At 39.3% G+C, this 22787-nt stretch overlaps 1 protein-coding gene and 1 long non-coding RNA gene across 10 annotated transcripts in view; one reads left to right on the top strand and one right to left on the bottom strand.

Annotated features, from left to right (window-relative positions):
- Window positions 1-22787, top strand: part of SHROOM3 (shroom family member 3) — a 286596-nt gene that overhangs the window by 178530 nt on the left and 85279 nt on the right. The window contains exon 2 of one of the 9 annotated variants that reach the window (XM_074324435.1): window positions 9367-9575. The exons of the other annotated variants lie outside the window; for them this stretch is intronic. The gene's annotated coding sequence lies outside the window, so the exon portion shown is untranslated. The remainder of the gene's footprint in view (window positions 1-9366; window positions 9576-22787) is intronic. 9 annotated transcript variants of the gene reach the window in all.
- Window positions 1-22787, bottom strand: part of LOC109440252 (uncharacterized) — a 34260-nt gene that overhangs the window by 3764 nt on the left and 7709 nt on the right. The gene's annotated exons all lie outside the window — the stretch shown is intronic.

The raw sequence follows: 22787 nt of genomic DNA, 5'->3' as shown, positions 1-22787 counted from the left end.
GGATTTCACCCAATTCTTCAAAAGAAGGGGAAACCAAGGAACTTGATTCTGGAAAGTTTGTACGAAATCAACTCATCAATTTATTTTTCTTCAAGCAATAATATAGGAAAAAGAAAACTGTGGACCTTGATTTTTCACGTGGTATATTGTAGCATCTTTCTGATGTGCCATTTTTAATAATAATATTTATCCATGGTCTATCTATAAGACAGGAATTGTGTAGAAATAACAGTGTTTAACTTTTCATAAGTGTCTGAGTAATGATTCCTGAGGTACCAAATATTGGGGCTTCTTAAAAGTGTCTTTAAAATAAAAGATGAAATATTGTAGAGTATTTCTTTTTACCAGTGATTCTTTGAGGTCAATGGCTAGCCCCATAAAGACTAGGGTTGGTTTGGTTCGGTTGTGTAGCAGCCTCCCCTTTTTTAGCAGCCATCCCACCCTCCTCTTTACTGAAGCCTGATGGAGTCAGGTTTCTGTGAATTCTTGCCGCTTGCCTTGAAAGGTTTACTACTTCCCTCCTCCACTGCAGGATTTAGGTGCCCACTTCAGATCCAGATTAGTTTTTGTAACACTAGAAGAAAGTAAAGTAATATTGTAATACAGTAGGTTTCCCTCAAAAAGATTTCTTTGATTAAAAACAGTGTCTATGTACATGTAAGATTTAATTACACCTTAGACTTCTCTGGAGAAATACCTGGTAGAATATGCAAGGCAACCTGTGGTGGTAGGAGGGTGGTATGTGAAGGTGGGAGAAGACATTAGATGCCCTTGTATCATTTCCTAAAAAACATATGACTGGGGAGTCTGTATAGGAGAGTGTCACTGAAAATTTTTACATATAAGGAAACCACTGTCAAAAATAACGCTGCCCCTCAGCCATTGGCTAAATGAAAAAAGGAGAACAAAATCTTAAAGACAAATGAATTTTAAATAAAGGCTAACTAATTATAGCAGAGAATGGGTTGGTTAAGAGTGAGTACATGTAATTACAATATACAGTAATTAGGTTGAAAATGTAATCACATGCCACCTAAACATTTGCTGTGGGATGAATCCACCCCCTGCAACCATCCCCTTCTGATCTCAAAGACCCACATGGACTTTGTAAAATGTGTGATATGGTTTCCTCTTCTTAGAAGAGTGACCTTTTCCAGGCCAATTAAAAGGTGCTGCTTTGAGGATATTGGAACCCATGCTCAAAAGGATAAAAGGAAATTGAAACTTCTATTAAAGGGAGCTAATGATGCCTGGAGCAGTTGGGATTAAAAAAGAACAAAGTCAATTTTTAAAAATCCTCAAATCAAAGAGCTGCTTCTCTCATCGAATACCAAGAGATAGCAAAATGATTTTTAATGAAAAATGAGGCAATGGAATCAGCCTTTTTCATAGGTCCTGGGGCTTCAATCAAAACCAGTGAGAAGTTTTAAGCAAAATCCTTTGAAGTTTTTGGGAGAAACGGGCTACATAAATTTGAGATAGTGTCATAAAAGATAAACCAGCTTTTCTCCCAAATTAGACACATGATCCAGGAAGATATTGAAAGGATAACAATAATAAGATAGTGTATATAGAGGACTGGTTTATAATTAATTCCCCATCTGACATAAAATAATTCCTGGGTTAAAATCTAACATTTAAAAAAACTGAGATATAATTGACATATAGTAATGTATTAGTTTTCAGTGTAATGCATAACGATTTGATATATATGTGTGTGTATATATATATATATATATATATATATATATATATATAGTGAAATGATCACCACAATAACTTTAGCTAACATCCATCATCACACACTTAATTTTTTTTCTTGTGATGAGATCTTTTAAGATCTACTCTCTTAGCAACTTTCAAATATAGTATACAGTATTGTTAACTGTAGTCACCATGCTGTACATTAGATCCCAGAACTTATTTGTCTTATAAATGGAAGTTTATACCTTTTGACCACCTTTACACCTGTGCTCCTCTCAGTCTCTGGCAACCACCGATCCGTTCTCTGTTTGTCTATGAGCTCTTTTTGTCTGTTTGTTTGTTTTAGATTCCACATATCAATGAGATCATACAGTATTTGTCTTTCTCTCTCTGACTTATTTCACTTAGCATAGTGCCCTAAGTGTCCATCTATATTGTCGCAAATGGCAGGATTTCCTTCATTTTTATGGCTGAGTGGTATTTTAGTGTGTGTGTGTGTGTGTGTGTGTGTGTGTGTGTGTGTGTGTACCACATCTTCTCTATCCATTCATCCATTGAGAGAACCTTAGGTTATTTCCATATTTTAGCTAATGTAAATAACACTGCAATGAACATGGGGGTGCAGTTAGCTTTTCATGATAGTGATTTCATTTCCTTCAGATAAATACCCAGAAGTGGAATTGCTGGGTCATATGGTAACTCTATTTTTAATTTTTTTAAGAACCTCCATATTATTTTCTATTGCTGCTACACCAATTTACAATCCCACTAACAGTGCATGAGGGTTCCCTTTTCTCCACATCCTGACCAGCGTTTGTTTTCACTTGTCTTTTTAATTATAGCCATTCTAACAGATGTAGGTGATATCTCACTGTGCTTTGATTTGCATTTACCTGATGATTAGTGATGTTAAGAACCTTTTCATGTTCTTCGCCATTTGAATATCTTCTTTGGAAAAATGTCTATTTAGGTCCTTTGCTCATTTTTTATTTGGATTATTGTGTGTGTTTTTTGCTATAGAGTTGTTTGAGTTTCTTATATATTTTGGATATTAACCCCATATCAGAGATGTGATTTGCAAATATTTTCTTTCATTCTATAGGTTACCTTTTCAATTTTTTGATGGTTTGCTCTGCTGCAATGAAGCTTTTTAGTTTGATGTAGTCCCACCTGTATATTTTTGCTTTTATTTCCTTGACTTTTGGTGTCAAATGAAAAAAAAAATCATTGCGAAGATGAATGTCAAGAAACTTACTCGTTATGTTTTCTTCTAGGAGTTTTATAGTTTCAGGTCTTATGTTCAAGTCTTTAATCCACTTTGAGTTGACTTTTGTATATGGTGTAAGATAGGCATCCAGTTTCATTCTTTTGCATGTGGCTGCCCAGTGTTCTCAACACCATTTATTGAAGACACTATCTTTTCCTCATTGGATATTTTGGTTCCTTTGTCAGAAATTAATTGACCCTATATGCATGGGTTTATTTCTGGTCTCTGTCCTGTTCCATTGATCTATGTGTCTGTTTTTATACCAATATCATACCATTTTGATTAGTATAACATTATAAGATAGTTTAAAATCAGAAAGTGTTATGCCTGCAGCTTTATTCTTCTTCTCAAGATTGTTTTGGCTATTCAGGATCTTTTGCAGTTCCATACAAATTTTAGAATTGTTTGTTCTAGTTCTATGAAGAATGGCATTAGAATTTTGTAGGGATTGCATTGAATTTGTAGATTGCTTTGGCTTATATGGACATTTTAACAACATTAATTCTTCCAATCCATGAGCACAGAATGTTTTTCCATTTATTTGTGTCTTCTTCAATGTCTTTCATCAGTGTCTTATGGTTTTCAGTGTACAGGTCTTTCACCTCCTTGGTTAAATTTATTCCTAGGTATTTTATGCTTTTTGATGCAATTGTAAATGGGACTGTTTTCTTAATTCCTAAAATTTAGCATTTTCATGATCTGTGACATTTGGTGATTGCTATGATGGCAATTGTTATAACTTTGATAGATTTTTCACTCAGTGCAGTTGATAATAACAATGTGTATTAATCTGCTCAGTCTGCCATAACAGAATACCACAGACTGGGTGGCATAGCAACAGAAATTTATTTTCTCATAATTCTGCAGGATGGAAAGTCCAAGGTCAAGGCTCCAGCAGGTGAGAGCTCTCTTCTCGGCTTTTAGTGGCTACCTTCTCACTATGTCCTCACATGGCCTTTCCTGGGTGCACGCAAATGTGTGCAGAAAAGAGAGAATGAGCTTTCCATTATCTCTTCTTTTAATGGTACAAATCCTCTCAGATCTGAGTCCCACCCTTATGATCTCATTTAATCTTAATTACTTCCTTAGAGACCCCCATATCCAAATATAGCCACATTGGGTGTTAGGGCTTCAACATACAAATTGGGGAATGGGGCACAAACATTCTATAACACCATCCAACACTAAAAAAGAAGTCAGGGAACTCCTGGGCTAGAAAAGGGGTGAGGCTTCCTACCACACCTGCACATCAATGGGTAATGCCTTTGCCATTTGGAGGATAGCTGGGTGGGTGGCTGGCAAGCCATCAGAAAACCTAACAGCAGGCTAGTGCTGCATTTTTTGTTTGTTTAAATTATAAATAAACTAATTGCCCAAGCTAAAGAGCACCACACCCTTGGCACAACCAGGAGAAGTCTCTTCATTGCAAATTTGCTTGAACTCCCTTAAGATATGTAATGCCAATGCAGCCAACGGGAAATTCCCTATCATAAGCCATCACTTTCGGACATGGTTATCTATCTAGCAAATCAGGGCATTTCCAAAGGAAGCTTCACAGTGTCCAATATCACAACCTCTGAACTTCAACCTGGCTGTGATTTTTAATGGTGGCTAAAACTATTCTTTTATCATTGAAAAAGTTTTTTTTGGAATAAAGCGGGTCACTCTTAACTTATTCTAGGACTCAAACCTACCTTAAAGGGCCTTAAAGGATGCCTCATCTCAGCTTGGAAATTTTAGGATGAATTAAGTGTTAAATTTACCCCACAAAAAGTACATGGCCACTTCTGTGCCAGTGTGTTTTAAGCAGAGGCAAACGTATCCAGTGTTGGCAGTCAGTTTTAGTGGTTTAATCATTTGAGCTAGATAAAGAGAAAGGGGAGTTGCTGAGACAAGAAAGATGGTTCTTCTCAAAAGCAAAAGACATCTGGACTGATAAGAGGACAACTGAAAGAAGAGCTGAAGATAACCTGGAGAAACTGACCGTAAATTTTCCTCAGAGTTCAGACAGAGGGTCATGCAGCCGAATTATAGGCAGGGCTCACTATAGGGAATGTAGAATATAGGTCCTGATTTTGATACATTCTAGGTAGGCTCCTTTACCATGCACCCCATCTCCAAATATTAGGTGGTTGAATATACATACATGGAAAAGATTGCCCAGTACGAATAGTATGTATAGTGGGTGGGACTTTGAGGTCCCTGAGAAGTGGGTCAGCCTGTATCCTGTGTCATAGACTAATGTTTCAGCTGTGCTATGTCAAACGGCTAATTACAAACTCACTTGACAGCTTAAAAGTTTTAATCTTTTTATTTCTCTTATGATCCCAGGGAGGCCAGGACTTCCTGGAGAGGGTGTTCCAGGTTATGAGTTCATGCAGGATAAGAAATACATTTAAACACACACACACACACACACACACACACACACACACACCCCAATACCAACATCATAGCTGGTGAGCTAATATAGGTTTACCCATATTGTCCAGGCAGTCTAGTTGGTTGTTCAGAAATACAGGCCTAGACCAGATATATCATGTATATATGTTGGGAGATGAGAGAGCCATGCATTATACTCCATTGTTCTTGAATAGGATTCCTGCTTTATTTAGAGTAATACTATAAAAGTAGAACTTAACTCCTTTAGGTTTGATACCATGAAATGAGTTAATATTGTGCAGAACTGCTCAATAAATTTAAAGCAGTATGCTGTATAATTATATGATTTATATTAAGCATGATTACCATTTCTGCCACTTGTGCCACTAAGCTGCCAGGATTAGGAACCCCCTATTGAGGTTTTCTATGTACCAGACCCTGTTTTAGATCCGGAGTTTTCAATCTTGACTCTTATTAACATTTTGGGTTGATAATTCTTTGTTGTGGGGGGCTGTCCTGGGCACTGTAGGAAGCTTAGCAGCATCCTACTAGATGCCCACTGGATGCCAGAAGCACACTTCTTCCACCCCAATTGTGACAAATTTCTCCAGACATTATGAAATGTCCCTGGTAGCAAAATTGCCCCTGGTGAGAACCACTGTGCCAAACACATGACAAACGGGAGATGGGATGTGGTGCGTGCAAAGGGCATGAGCTGGGGATCACGCTGCTGTCTTCACTCCTTCACTCACTTTATGTATCGAGCCCTGGCAACGGGCCAGGAACTGAGCCAGGGGATGGGGACATAAGGATGAATAAGACATGGTTTTTACCTCAAGAAGAGTCTAGTAAGGGAGAAGAACTCATCAGTAAATATATTACCAATCAATGTGGTAAATGCAGTGAAATATATGCACCCATTAGCTGGGAGCACATGATAATGGTTAAAAGTGGAGAGCTCCGCACCCAGGCTGGGAGTGGAAGGTGGTGGTATCCAGGAAGGCTTTCCTGACTTGCCTAGTCTGACCTGAGTCTTAAATGGTAAATGGACGAGGTGAGAACACTGAACAGAGGCATTATTCAAAGTTGTGTGGGCAATAATGAAGCATAATACAAGACTCAGAGGTAAAAACAATCCTGGAGTGTGTTACGTGTTTGGCAGGGAATGCTAAAAGTCTGGACAGGTACACAGGATGACCTTCTTTGCCATTCTATAAGAGCTGTACTCTTAGGAGGTGGCGAGCCATTAGAGGGTTTTAAGTGAGGGAGTGACATGTTTTTGTTTAAACTGATTGTTTGGGTTGGTATGTGGAGAGTGGATTTAAGGGCACAAGAGGGAAAGCAGGGAGACCAACTTAGGAGGCCAAGAGATAATGAGGGCCTGAACTAGGGCAATGGAAGTAGGGGAGAGATTCAAGAAATATTTTAGAGATAAAATGACTTGGTGATTCTTGGGTATGGAAAATGAAGAAAAAGGAGCATTCAAGGGTGACTGCCTGTCACACTTGTTATACGGTGACACTCTCAGTGTCTAGCATATAGGAAATACTGAGGGTCACTATTGTATTACGCTATCATATCAGCTTCTTCTTATCCCCAGTTTGCAAATGAGAGAATTGAAGCTCAGAGCGGGGGAAAAAAGTGGTTAGCCCAAAGTCACACAGCTAGTGAGTAGAGAAGCCAGGACCTGAGCTCAACTTGACTCTAACTTCCACCCTATCCTACTGCATGGCTTCAGCTAAGTGTGGATTAAAACTGTGAAAAAGTTCACTCAGAGAATGAACTAGGTTACCATTGGCTTTTATGCTTGGCAGGTGTTCAGTATTTACTGAATGGAGGAATGATTTTCATGAAAATGACACCAGTATTTACATATCATTTTCATACATTCCAAATAGTTGAGGGGGAAGAAGTGGCTTACCAAGTATTACATGCAAATATCACCCACCTGGGCGGCAGCGTTGGTCTCCTCTCAGGTTCCTGCAACTACAGGTGAGGTGTTGAGGCACCACAGTCTATTGTTTTGCCTCTTCAGACCCATAGCCTTGGACACAGGTATAATGAATACTTGTTAAATGATCCAGTAATTTATAGGATTTTTTTTAGCATCGCCATTAAGTTCTGGGCCAATAAGAGGACCGCCAGTCTCTATCTGAAACTATTAAATGTGACCAAGACCAAGAATGGCTGTTGGGTAGGAAAGGGGGAAGGTAGTTACTGGGCTGAAGGTTGACTCTTCTGCGTGTCATTAAGATAAACACAAAGACATTCCTGTTACTTCTCTCTAGGATTGCTCCCTTAACCTTTCAGTCTCCATATCTAGACTTCAAAGCTCCTAGCAAAACTAAGATACAAAGTATAGGATTAGTTGCCCAATTTACTTATATTTTAAGAAAGTGTCCCAAAAAGGCCTGTTAAGCCTTTCTGACAGTCGTGACAGGTCTCATCATCAGAAACTCCAAGAATGATTATAGCCTGTGACCTGTGACAGCTCTGAAAGCCCATAAGAATTGTCAGGGAATGTCACTGGTATTTATCTCTCAGGATCACCTTGCTCACTGCCAGGGAGAGAAAGTTCTAGACCTGGATGGAAGAATATTCACAGCACTGCAGTCACCAGTAGTGGTTTACATCTGTTATCCATGCATATGAAGATCTGTACCAGAACTGAAAACAGAGAGACATTCACAATTTCATGCTCATGAAATTATAATATAGAGACTCACATAGATCAGGGCCCTCTGCAATGGCCAGTTCTTACCCTGCAGAATCAGGGATTCCTTGGTCTGGGGTCAGGGCCTCAGCCAAATCAAGTGCACCAGGAGAGCCCAAGGGCATCCCTGGTTCCTTATTCCTGCTGCACCTGCTTGGGTCCTGCTAAAAGGGAGCCCATGAAGGTATTTCTTGTACATTTATGGTACCAGAGCCTCCTCACTGTTTCCAAGGCAGGGCTACCATAAGGGCCTTGTATGATGGCTCTCCTTAGAAACTACTACTGGTCAATAGGTTATTAATATTATAGTTCACACTCAGGCAAATTTAAAAGAAGCAGATGATTTCTTTGGGAAAAAAAAAAAAAAAAAAACTTCTATAAGTTTAAATGACACCCAACTAATATATCTTCACTTTATGCCTAGGCACTGGAGATTCCTCCAGGTAAAACTCTCTTGATCTCTATTTCCCTTTGCTTGCCATATTTTATTCATTCTTCAGATCTCAATTTAGAGGTTACTTCCTCTAGGCCTTTTCTGACCTCTCACTTAGTTGCATAGCACCTGGCAAGAGGCTTTTTCATTCTGTGTGGTGATATTATTGCCAAAGACTTTTAGAGTTTCTTTGGGGCAAGATGGCACCATCAATAGACACACAGTGGACTGTCAAAGAATGCATGAACTGAATTGGAGCACATTGGAAAATGCAGGGGCTTTGCAGGCCAGTGGACCTGGACTTGCATGTATGTTGTCATTTACCAGCTGTGTGATTGGAAACATCACTTACTCTTGATGAGCCCCAATTTCCCCATGTGAAAAATGGAAATAATAATATTTACTTTAAAGAGTTGTGAAAAGCCTAACACACTTCCTGGGTACATAGTGGGTGCTTAATAAATATATTATTCTTTTGATCATTATATTAGGTTGAGAATTAGAAGTTCTTTCCAAAATGTTTATGCTGAGCTATTGATATGGTGCGAGGTCTCACTCTACGTATCAGCATGGGTATTTTTTTTTATACGTGTAATTTTGCACATTGTGTAATTGTGAAAGGCAGTCATAGAGAAGAAAGAAACACAGTATTTGAAATCAAAGGACATGGTTTGATTCACTTTGTTATCTTTTCCCCAATAAGTGACACACACTTTCATTTGTAGCTACCTACTCTGTTCAAAGCTATTTGCCTTAACTTGAATGATATGCCTTAACTTAACCTGAATGTGCTCATTACTAGCTCTAAAAATTAAAAATGGAATATTAATTATGATCTCACATAAAATAGTTTTCTTTTGGTTTCAGGTATACTCTGCTCTGTTAAAGTAACCAAATAGTGAAAGTGCTACTACTGTTCAGTCTTCTTGGGATTGAGATTCTGTTTCTATGGTGCAACAGTGACATCCATTGGCCTGTTGTGCTAATTATAAAGGAAACCCGCTTCTCAGCTCTGGGACTATTGGTTTTCCTGATACAGAAATACAAAGAGAAGAAATTGTCTCCAGGCCCAACAAGTAAGTCAAGCTAGTGGTGAGCACCTGGTCCGCTGCAGACTGGGCTGGTTTCAGGACCCCTCCTAAGGACACACTTTCTAAGATCAGTGCCACCTAGGTCTTCCCTTGTAGTCATGTGGGGTAGTCTGAGATTGGTCCTCTCTATAGAGTTCAGTAAATTCATAGGGCTGTGGGGAAACCACTGATTTTGGATTCAGATTCGCTATTGAATGCATAAGCAAGGCCAAATCAATTTACCTCTGAACCTGTTCCACACTGATGAATTGAGGCTGATAACCATATCTGTTTTGCAGCTACCAAGGGCTTTTCCATACATTTACAATAAACTCCCATAATCCAACAACACTTGTGAAAATTAGGAAAGCACAAATCACACCTGCTTAGGTACCACCAGACTGTGAGGATTGGAAGCCAGGCACAAATTACAGGTTGTCAAACCTCAAGCCTTGGTGACTTATGTTCACTACCCTAGATGGAATTAAACAGGTAATTATGCTGGGAAAGAGGTTCTAAAGATAGAAAATCAAAGGAAAGATAATGGGACTGGATTGAGCAATGAGTGTCTTTATGTAGAAAAAGATATGCAGCGCTGGTTTTCATCTTCATAGAAAACCAAACAGGAAATAGCAAGACTACAAATATTTATTTCTACCTACTATGTGTCAGATGCTCTGTTAAGCATTAAAAATGAAGAATAAATAAGACAAACCGTTGTATACCCTCAAAGAGGGTATACAAATGAGGGATACAAACCAAGAGTAGTGAGCTGTAACAGTGTGTAAGTATTATGTCAAGCATTCGTGCAGGATGCTAAGGGAACATCTTCCAACCACCTCACCCCATGTGTATGTGGTGTGTGTGTGTGTGTGTGTGTGTGTGTGTGTGTGTGTGTGTGTGTGATTGGTAGGATCCAAGTACGTAGTCACTAACATAATCATCTTTTGGTGAATAGTCTCAGTTCCATTCAAAGCCAGAATATCAAACACGTCTCTATCAAAATCAAGCCGATTGTAAAACTGACAAGTCAGATACATCATATTTACATTAAAAACCAAAACCCATGGATTCAATGGCATTTTGTATTTTTTCTTAGTGAATCCTTTCTGGAAATAATTAGGGAATTTATATCGAATTACTATTGTATGTAGCCAAATCCATTACGAATTCACTGGTAAAGCTTTTTCAAATCATTGTTATGATTAAACAAACCAAAAAAGGAAAAGTCTCATCTAAAATCTCATTCAGATTCCATTCTCCCTTCTCCGGCTGGCCACCTAACAGCAAAGCTTGGTTCCAGTGTCCCTTCTTATGAAATTGTCCCATTTTAGCTCTCATTGTAAATACTAAAGGTCCATCCTTCAGCCTACCTCTCCTCTCCCTAGCAACAACTTCCTAACGTGAACTTGCCAACTCTTCCTCTCTGGAGAGGACCGAGTACCTATTGCTTCCAATTTATAGGTGGAAGTTTCTGAGGACAGAGGCCAACAGACCCAATACACCTTGCCAAACAGGCAGCCCCCACAAATGTGAGTCCTTTACTGCCCCCGCCACTGTCTAACCATCGGGCTCCTTGGAAAAAGTGGAGCCCACATTTTAAAGCATCATTTCTCCTTTTGGTCATTTTGGGTTAGAACCACATGTTAGTCAAACCAAGAAAATTTTAGCCTACAACTGTTGACTCTGTTTAGAGTCCTTTCATAAATGACAAAGTATGAGTCTTCTGAATCCAGCGAAATTTCGAAGGGCTTTGAGAAGCGTCTTTCATTAAGTAAGAAGAAATGAGTTCATTTTTCAACTGAAGCAACCCATCCAACATACGTATGAGTACAGTAGTCCCCAGTGTGTTAATGTTAAAGAAACTAAATGCAGCCACACAGCAATATCCCCAGAGGCTTTCAGTGCTCAGTATGCTGGGTGTCTATGGAGGCCACGCCTGCCGGTTGCTGCCCCTTGGCCATCAGACCTGAGAGCCTGAAGCTCACCTACTGCATCTCCCTCACATGGGAGCCTCGGGGCACTGCCACTTGGCCCTGTGCACCCAGCTCCCTCCGAGAGCCCTTCTTGCTTGGACGGCTTCGGTACCATGGGCATCTTCATCATTTACCTTTTAGCATTTTGGACTTGGGCATAAGATAAACCCATAGTAGTCCTTGGAAGGACTATTTGATTAAGTCGGTGGAGGGATTTGGGGTTCTCTGGATAAACCTCACTGCCAACAATCTTTCACCTCTCTGCTTAGGGCCCCATTTGCCTCTGGGTTAATTCTTGTCCTGTCTGCTTTTAAATGGATACTTTGAGAGAATCATTAACACCCTAGTGAGAACTAGTCTGTAACATACAAGCTTGAATTGTTTTTTAATAAGTCTTAACCCCAAATGCCTCAGAATGTGACTGTATTTGGAAATAGGGCCTTTAAAGAGGTGAAGAAGTTAAAATGAAGCCCTTAGGGTGGGCTCTAATCCAATGTGATCTGTGTCCTTATAAGAAGAAATTTGGACATGCAAAGTGTACTAGAGATGCACATAGAGGGAAGACCACATGAGGACACAGTGAAAAGATGGCCATCTGCAAGCTAAGGAGAGAGGCCTCAAGAGAGACCAAACCTGTTGACATCTTGATCTTGAACTTCCAGCTTCCAGAACTTTGAGAAAATTAATTTCTGTTGTTTAACCCACCCAGTGTGTGGTATTTGATTATGGCAGCCCTCCCTAACTAATATGGCTTCCTTAGTAAATTGTATTTCTTTGGAAGAACCTCTGTGCAACCTCATGAAATATATGCAGTAGGCTGTTAATTGGTCACTCTTCTTGAGTTTATGCAGCTGGAATCCCTAGTTGACTGACAGCTGTGATTCTCAACTTAGCTGCACGTGAGAATCATGTGTGGAGCTTTTAAAAATAACAATGCTTGGGATGTCCTCCCAAATTATGACTCAGTTGGTTTGAGGTTGGTCCTGGGCCTCTGCTTTTTGAAGCTTCCCAGGTAGTTCAGAGGTATCGCCTGGAGTGAGAACCATCGACTGAGAGAGAAGGACCTCCCCCTTTAAAGAGGGGCCAAGGCTACTACAGTTCCCCGCGGGGATTCCACGGCTGCCAATGCCATCCAGAAATAGGTGGGGTAGCTTTACTGCCTATGTAACAGGACCTCGAGGATCTTGAGTAAAAATGAGCCTCTGTCCTTGGGCCTCCTATTAGTGGAACTACCTCAAGTCTGCAAGCGGCTGCAACTATGCCTGTGAGGCACTTACTCATGCAGTGTTTCCTGGCTGAGATCCATGGGGTTTTTTTGTTTGTTTGTTTTGTTTTGTTATTTGATCTCCTATCTTTCTGTCATTGATATCCACTGTTTAATTTCTAGTCCCACCCTCCATACCAGTTGAAGGTGGGGCAGGTAGGAGGGTGTTCCAGGAAGCTGTGACATTCCCTCAGCACCTTGGGCCTAGAGCTTGGAGCCAACAGGAGAAATAGCCAATCAGAGGGACAGTGCTATTAAGGCCCAGATCCATGTGGCTTCCCTTCCCTAGCAGTGATGAGATCCAGAGCCTTGCCTGGAGTGTTGGACTTTTCTGTGAATTTGGATGCTTTTTGCCACATTTTGTATGATTAAATTGGTGTTTTCTGGGGTTTATGACTGTTTAAGCTTACTGATTTTATTAACTTAATTCCTGGCAATTCTTATCAGTCTCTCATGAGCCTGGTAGAGTGAAAACATTACCCTGTTCTGGTATTTCCCATGAACTGCCTGCTCTGTTCATGTCTGGAGAGCAGTGAAATTTTTGAGAGACAGATACAAGTTAAGAGCTAGGCCAGTGCTTGCCCCTTTCTTCAAAACCTCTCCCTGATGTTTGCGGCTGTGTGTCTAATCTTCTCTCTGCCATCAGGTGTGACATCCTGACCCCATGTCATAACTTCATTCCGATAAGTGCTGCTCTGGTCAATTTGACTATATCAGTGAAGGCTTGCCTGACCTGACATACTACAGAAAACTTTAAATGCATTAGGAAGTTCCCACTGAACACTTTTATCACAAAACCAAACAGAACGGGTTGCTTTCAGCACTCTACAGATTATTGGGAAAAGAAAGAATTTTATAAGGGACTTTCAGGCTGAAGTACTGCTTGATTTAAGGTGGTATCACCAAAATCCTAAAAAAAAAAGAGCAATTTGCTGCATTGTAGGTCTGGAGTTCAAGGAAAGTCCAGTGATACCCATTGTCTCTTAAAGCTGGAGAAAGTTCTGGCCTCAGTTAGTACAGATGGATATTTGTAATTAATGACCTTGAACTGGTCATGTGATCACCTATTATTCAAATGATTATGTATTACAGCTTGCCAGAGTTAAAGTATGACAAAGATCTGTCAACACTTATATCTTTTAATTTCTTGAAAGGAAATGCTGAGAAAGCAGGGACTTCAAAGAAATATTTGTACACCCATGTTCATAGCAGACAATATTGAAAAGGTAGAAGCAAATATTCATCTACAGATGAATGGATAAACAAATGTGGTATGTACACTAACAGAGTATTGTTCAGCCTTCAAAAGGAAGGAAATCCTGTCACATTCTACAATATGGATGAAACTTGACGTTATGCTAAGTGAAGTAAGGCAGTCAAAAAAGAACAAATACTGTATGATTCACTCGTAGATGACATACCTGGAGTACATCAAATTTATAGAAACCGAAAATAGGATGGTAGTTGGCAAGGGCTGCGGAGCAGAAAAATTGGGAGTCATTGTTTAGTACAGAGTTTCAGTTTGGGAAGATGAAAGAGTTCTGGACAAGGATGGTGGTGATGGCAGTGAAACAATGTGAATGTACTTAATGCCACTGAACTATATACTTAAAAATGGTTAAGACAGTAAATTTTATTTGTATTTTACCACAATTATAAGAAAGGAAATGTTGAGCAAATAGAAGATGTTATTATAATTATTATGCAAACCAAAATGAGTATTTGATGTGATATTTTATGAATTTCTTCTTTGGTCAGATTTATAGAGTGAAAAGCCAAAGGTACAGAGAAATAAGTCTTAAACATGAAACAGGCTGCTCAAAAAATGGGCCTTTGATAGACATTTTGAGGAAGCTAATTTCCAGACCCATGTGTCTACCTGCCTACGAGGCACATCCACTCCTGTCTCACAGGCACTTGCTCAGAACTGAGGTCATCTTTCCCATCAAAGCTGCTCTTCATCTGGTCTTCCCCATTTCAGTGAATTGTATCATCATCCATCCAGTTCTCCAAGCCTGAAATGTAGGCATCTTCCTTGACCCCTCCATTTTCTCACCACCACCTGCATCTAATCAAAATTAACAAGGCCTCTGCCTGTCCACTCACAGACTTGTACGGGAATGTTCATAGCAGCATTATTCATATTAGACAAAATGTGGGAATATTCCAAATGTCCATCAACTGGTAAATGGAGAAGCAAAATATGGTATATATAAAATGGAATACTATTCAACAATAAAAAGGAATGAATTATTCAAACATGCTACAACATAATGAACCTCAAAAACATTATGCTAAGTGAAAGAGGCCAGACACAGAAGATACTATGTTTCAATTTATTTGAAATATTTAGAAAAGGCAAATCTATAGAGATGAACAGCAGAGCAGTAGTTGTCTGAGTCTAGGGGTGGGAGCAGGGATTAGGCACGAGGGAACTTTTTGAGGTGATTGCAGAATCCTAAGACTGGATTATGGTGATGGTTGCACAACTCAATGATTTTTAGTAAATTTAAGAAAAGTTAACATTTTACTTGGCAAACAAATATTTTATATTGAATCAAATAGATTTATTATGGAAAGGATGCAAAGGAACATGACTTTAAATCAATTTTGCCATTCATACAAAGCTGAGCTCATTTGGCTAAAATAACTAAGGTAGTATATTTTCAGAGACAAATAAAACAGAAAAACATATATCCCTACAGTTGGCATTTAAGATTATTGCTTTAGCAGTCATATGTCTTAAATGTTTTGGTCAGATTTTCTTATTGTAAATTATTCTGTTACTTCAAGTTAAGGACAAAAAAGAGAAAATACCCTGTTTACCTCCCAACCCAGACTGTATTGATAGGAACAGTAAGCTCAAACCGTGTGGGAAGTTTCCTGCTTTAAAATTTATTTACTCCCCAAAGAAAAGCTACTTTTATTTCATTATTTTTTTAAGCATACATGGGTTTTAATTTGGTGAGAAAATATCCTTGCCAGTAAGAGGATTCTGCCTCATTACCTCTAATAAAAAAGGCTTCCCCCTCAAATTTGCAGAACTAAAGGAAGCATAAATTAAAACAACATTTGCTGTTTGTTGCTTTGATCAACAAACGCCCATCTCTGAAAGAAAACACTCTAAAATAGGCCAGATTAAAAAACAGTCCCTTCCCTAAAATCAATTAATCAATGTAAACAGCTTAGACTCCCAACTGGATAAGAAAGAAAAAAAAATGGCATATATAGAGTTGGAGATAGGAAGAATTAGGAAGGAAATAGAGTTGAGGTTCTTAAGTTCCTTATTTTGCCTGTTGGCATGATTGTCTTCAGCTGTTAGCTCTGTGGCACTAATTTAGACTTTTGACTTGGAATCAAGCAGTAAGGACTTAATAGAATCTGTTATTTGGACTTCAAAAGCATCTTCTGCCATTATCCACTATGCAGATGCAATTTTAAAAATATCTTATTGGCCAATGGTTCAGAAAGACACATTCCTCCAAAGAAAAGGAACACCCAGTTTTGTTCCCTGCTTCTGCAAACTCCTGTATCTCTTTTTTCCTCTTTTGTCCATATAAAGAGAAAAGATATTTATGTGTAACTGTGAGGCAGCTTGCTAAGAGAAAAAAAGGGTGGAGAGGGGATGAAATAACAGCCAAAGGAGCAGTAATGTATTTTATTTTATTTTTTTTAGTAATGTATTTTTCTCTTCAGAAAGTATTTAGCCATTTTATTATTTTTTTTAATTGTGGTAAAAAAATGATAATAATAACATAAAATACCATCTTAACCATTATGAGGTGTACTGTTCAGTAGTGTTAAGTATATTCACGTTGTTGTGTAATGGATCTCCAGAATTTATCTTGCAAAAAAACTCTATATCCATCGAACAACAACTTCCCCTTTACTGTTGTTTTTAAATTAGAATTAAAAAGTTGGACTCTTCTGATTCTGTACAATGTCCTCATTACCTCATTTGTCAGGAAGTCAAAAACTTTTAAGTGCATTTTTTTAAGTAAGGTAAAAGATACCTTTTTTCCTAACAGTGATCACTTATTTACATTTCTCCAGGTTGCTTATCGTTTCCTCTCTCCTACACATTCTAAGATAAGTGAAGGGGGACACAAATCCTCTCCTTGAACTGTCAGCAGACTGGCCTCTCTGAATCTCCCCTTAACTTGGGGATCAGGGGTGAGTTGTCCTCTAACCATCGAACTATCCTCCTTTCACATCAAATTTCCAGAAGCCATTTCCTCCTACCCACCCAGCCTCCCCTTCCCCCTCAATCTCCAGCAACTGTGACACACTGGTCTCATCTCACATTTCTCACCAGCTGCCAGGGTCCCCACTTGGGTTGGCTCCAGTTTTCTGAAGCCTGGCAGTTAGTTAATAAGAAAACCAGGGGTGTAAATCACGGGCTCAGACAGTTTCCTTAGAGGGAGCATTTAAGTTCCTTTCAGATCTTTTCATTCCAGTACATGAAGAGAAGACCAGTGCTTCCTTCAGACACAAATATAAATATAGACCAGAGATAAACAAAGTGGGGTGCAGGCAGGGAGTGGGACGGAAGCTCAAAGTCAAGATGCTTAGCACAGGCTTTCATTCTTTTGCCTAAAACAAAACCATTTAATGAAGAGTAGGGCTCTCATGCTGTATTTGAAAAAATAGCAGAATTATTAATCTGGCATTTTCAATACTGATAGGAGAAGGGTTCTTACTTGATAATTAGTAATGTGCAATTAGTACTGGTATTTCTAAAAACAAGCTTTAAAGCATTTTTTGTTTTGTGTACTCAGTAGTTCAAAAACTCCAATGGAACATTTATTGGGGATCTATTCTCTACCACACACTGCACGAGACACTATTGGTTCCTAGATGAGTAAGAAAGATGTGGCCCTTGCCCTCCAGAATCTTACTGTCTAGTTAGTTGTCAAAATGCTGGAGTATATTACAGTAGAGAAGACTGAGGGCTGATAATCAAAGTCAAGGGACTCTAAAGTTCTATCCAGGATAGGATAAGGTAAATGAAGGACTACGCAGAGTGCCTGAGACACAGGTTCAATAAATGAAAAGTTGTTAATAATAAAAATGATAATAGCATCATCCAGACAGGAATTAGCCCAGGAGTAGCTCTAATTGGGAATACAGGACATACATATAACGAAACAAGTAATGTATCAAGTGGTATATGATAAACACCAAAATTTAGTTCATAAATTTTTTTGCGGGAGGGGTGCATTGCCAGATCAATTGGGGAAAGATCTTGAAAGATGGGACTTACATAAACAAAGGGAGAAAAGAACAACCTGGACTCAAAAAATGAGATGATGAGCATATATATATATATATATATAAATAGCCTAAGAACATTAAGTCAGTACCGACATGTGCTCTGCACATGGGCATCAGAGATGAATGAGGCATAGACCCAGTTCCTGAAACACTTTTAGTCTAGGAGGGGAGATATTTGTTTTAATGGCACCAATAGCTCTATTCAAGATAAGATGTGATAAGGGCTATAGTAAATGATTAAATGATGTATTTGTGAACATTCAGAGGAGAGAGAAATTGCTTTTGGTTAAGGATCAGAGAAGTTTCCTTGAGAAAGGAATATGCTTTGCAGGTCCTAGGAGATTAGCTAGAATTTCCTTAGTAGAGATTGGGGTTGAGGAAGGAATCTCAACCCAGACAAAGGAATAATGTAAATTAAGTACCAACGAAGGAAACTAAAGGCATGCTGGCAAAATGGTAATTATCAGATTCATTAAAGGTAGTTAGAAAAACTGTCCCTTATAACTGAGTCAATAAGGATGGAATCAGGTAAAGTTGAGTGCCCTTCTTTTGGGAAAAGGCACAATTTTTAAAGGAAAAAATATATAGTAATTTCACATTTACTGAGGAGAAAGAAGATTATTCTGGGGAGATCTGGGCTTTGCTCATCCTCCATTAGATTTATGAGGCAAAAAGGGTTTTTAAGTAGCTTTCTCTTTCTTGGTGCTCTGAATGGCAATAAAGTCTTTGCCTACAGAGAATGGACATGTCTACTTTCCTTCACCCTTTAGGAGACAACAGAACCTTCTCCTCTTATTAAAGGAGTATAACCTGCAGTGTTACCTTGGTCATCCCGGGAGGTATAAGAACAAGGCATGGGCAGACCTCCTTGATTCTTCATTCTGTTCCTTCTTCACTGTTGGACCTTGGCAATTTACTTAAATCTGAGATTCATTTTCTCTCCTATAAAATGGGACTGCTAATAGCTACTTAAGACTTTATTGTAAAAATTAGAAATAAGGGGGGTGGCCGGTTAGCTCCATTGGTTGGAGCGTGGTGCTGATAACACCAAGGTCACCGGTTTGATCCCTGCATGGGCCACTGTGAGCTGTGCCCTCCTTTAAAAAAAATAAAAATAAAAATACATAATAAAATAAAGTTCATTTAAAAATAAATTTAGAAATAAGATATATAAAGCCCGAGGCATGGTGTAGGACTAATACAAAATAAATGGTGGCTGTTACTATTATTGATAGGCTGTGGCTCAGCTCTTTCTGGTCTACCACCCAGAAATGGCAGCTCAGCCTGCAGAATCAGCCCAGGACCCTGTTGTCTTCTTGCCTTTGGCCAATACAAGCACACTTTGGACAGCTCCCAAAGGTGCTGATTACAAGAACTTTAAAAATAAATTTCCTCTCCCATCTTATCTCCTGGTTTCTAGGCAAGAGCACTAAAGTATGTGGAATAACACTGACATCCGGCTTAGAGTAGAACAGTTTACTGAACACCTACTGGGAGAAAGTTGTGGTTAAAAGCAAATAAGCCAGAAAGTAAAGAGAAAATGTCTCCTTGTTTTAACTTTACGTGTGAAAATAGAAAATAAAACTGTGCGACTTGAGGCAAATGAAAGAGATCCTAGAAAATGAACAATTATCATGGTGCCTAATGGCTAGAATCTTTTCTAAAAGCACATTGTTTGTGGGTTTTTAAACAATAAGGGGAGATGAATTGGATTCTTTAAGTCCATAAAGTGAGGCTGCCAAAAATGTAAACAGGAGTTACATTTAATTTCGTTTTTCCTTTTGAGAGCTGGAGAAGATAATACTTCAAGACCAATGAAGCTACCAAGTAGCTAGTGGAAAATTTATTTTCAAAGATAAGTTTACAAATGATGATAAGGTGACTTTATTTTCAACCTACAGCACCAAATAAGATTTAACTTCTTTTGAAAAATATGTAAACATTAAATACCCTGTTCTCTAAGCCTCAGGAGCAGTTAATCATCAAAGTAAGTCATCTACATTTCAAAAATACCAATTGGTTTTACCCTCCCAACTTTTCTTGTTTTTATCTCTTGAAATTACACTTCTGTAGCACCTTAGGTTGTTCTTAAAGCAGTGTGTGGCAATGTTGATGACATTTAAATATTTAAAATATTTATATGTAGTCAAGACTTCATATAACACAGTCTTAGGAAGAAACCTAGTCAGTAGGTGCCTTGATGTTGTGAATAAGATGTCCTTTTTGAAATGCCTAAAATTCTGATACAATGCAACGACCAGAAGTGCTAAATCAATGGGCAATTTCAAAAAGAAGTAACTTGGGTTTGGTTGATGTTTTGTATTGTTATGAAGAAATTGTTGCTGGTGTCCTTGATGAATTCTCTTGGTCAGGGAAGCAACTCTTCACTATAAGTAAGTCATAGGCTTGTAAGCAGTGTAATAATATAACATGATACTTTTAGTCATTAAGATAAATTTCTGGGCCAGCCTGGTGGCTCAGGTGGTTGGAGTGCCATGCTCCTAACGCCAAGGTCGCCTGTTCGATTCCCATGTGGGCCAGTAAGCTGCACCCTCTACAGCTAAGATTGTGAAAAACAGCTCTCCCTGGAACTGGGCTGCTGCAGGCTGCTGTGTGCTGCCGTGGGCTACCATGTGAGGCCAGGAGCGGCTGGTGGCCAGCATGAATGGCTGGCAGGCCAACCAGTGACCGACTGCCTCAGTCGGGGCTCATAATACCAGCATGGGCCAGGGAGCTGTGTCCTACACAACTAGACTGAGAAACAACGGCTTGAACCGGATTGGGGTGGGCGGGGAAGAAGAGGGGAAGAAAAGATAAATATCTATAGGTAAATCATTTGTTCAATTTGTATGCCAATTTATAACAGTATCATTTCCAGTTTTGCTCTCTCCATATGTATCACAGATGATTAGATTCAGATACCTCAACTTGGTTTTTAAAACCCTCCACCTACTGCCCTCCAGGCATAGAGATGTTTTTCATCCCAGGTCTACTCTGCCCTGTCTTTCTGCCTTTTTATATCTTATCTCCTGCACTGTATCAATGGCTCTCTCTTCCCACCCAATCATCCTGCAGACTTTCAGGGAAGTAGTTTTTGTTAAAATACAAGTTGCAAATCAATGACAGGAATTGCACTGAGTTCTATCTCTAGGCTTCCCATTTCTCATATCTCCCCTAAAATTCTTATTATCTTTATCTGTAGCTTCAGAAATATATGAATATTATTTTAGAAAGAGAGGAAAACATTATAGCTTCCATCAGAATATATCGGATTATGTCCCAGAACAGATTTCAATTCTCTCAATTCTTCTGCTTCGTGGACACAATCAATTAACATACTCACTTCCCTTGACAGAAAATAATGTTCATGCTTCTGCTCAGGCACAGGTTAAGTTGAGAATGCTGGCTGGCTCAGCCCTGTCTGCCCTTGCCCACACCGTCTCCCCACTTCCCCTGTTCACATTCTCCCCCAGTGACAAGGACATACCAGTATTTGAATGCACTCCAGTTGAACCCATGCTGTTAAGGACCTGTCACTTGTGGAGTTTTACTTTTCAGAATTCTGGCCTTCAGTACTCATTGTCACCTAGATCACATGTCTTTTTTTCAAGAGTCAAATGCCCTTCACATACCAAGTGCACTTCACCTTCTTCCAGAAGGGTGCTGCAGTTCATGGCGGGTGGCAGCTGTTAGTAGTTCACACCAACCCTGTTCTGAGCTTCAGGCTTGAAAAGAAAACATACTTTCTCCAGCACAAACAACTACAATCACTTTTAAGCTGGTAAAGTTTAGTTGTTTGAATTGCAGCTTGACGTGCACCTTTTACAACTGAATTTACAAAGTGGATTTTCTTCCCTGAAATGTTGCTCAGTGATTAAAATTTAAATGATTACCATGAGTTGCAGACGTTTTCATAATTCTTTGACATAATCATCATTCTCCCCATATAAAGTTAATCGTGATTTTAAGTGCACCCTAATTAATAAGGGCTAAAATTCAGTAAGCACTTATTTCATACCAGCCACCATTCTAAGTCCTTTATGCGAAGTATTAACATTTCAAATTCCAGCAACCCTATGACTCAGGTTCAATTTTTAGCTCTCATTTTGCAGATGAGGAAGCTGATGGAGCCGGTTCACAACTGGCCCAAGGTCACATAGTAGGTGCTGTAGCCAGGATCGAAGTATCTAAGTATTCCACTCCCAGAGACTGTAATGCAATGCTGGCCCCACAGGAGTGGGATTCCACTTAGGCATTATGGGCAAAATCAATGAGCCCGGTACCTCCCATTCAGTCCATCCTCCACCTGCCATCAGCATGACGCATGACTTCTTGAAGAAGCAGATCTGAACATGACACCGGTGTAAAACTTTTAGTGATTTCTCATTCCCTACAAGATAAAGTCTAAAGCCCAAAGATGGTCCAGAAGGCTCGCTTCCATCACCTGTCTCTCCATTTCCATTGTTTGCCACCTGCCGTGCCCTAGCCTTAGTACTTGCCGTTCCCCAGTTGTCCTGTGCTATTTGATGCTTCAGGACCTTCAAACTTTCTGCCTGACCTATTTTTGCCCCTCCTCTTACCCCAGTAAGCTCATATATATCCTTCAGACCTCTCTCAAACACCTTCTCTATACCTTTCCATGACATAAATATTCTCTCCTCTGTTTGCTACCAACACATAGAACAAAAATAAAAATAGCTACCA

Source organism: Rhinolophus sinicus, linkage group LG02 (assembly GCF_036562045.2).
Source record: "Rhinolophus sinicus isolate RSC01 linkage group LG02, ASM3656204v1, whole genome shotgun sequence".
NCBI classification, from domain to species: Eukaryota; Metazoa; Chordata; class Mammalia; order Chiroptera; family Rhinolophidae; genus Rhinolophus; species Rhinolophus sinicus.
This window is presented reverse-complemented; position numbering and strand designations above follow the sequence as displayed.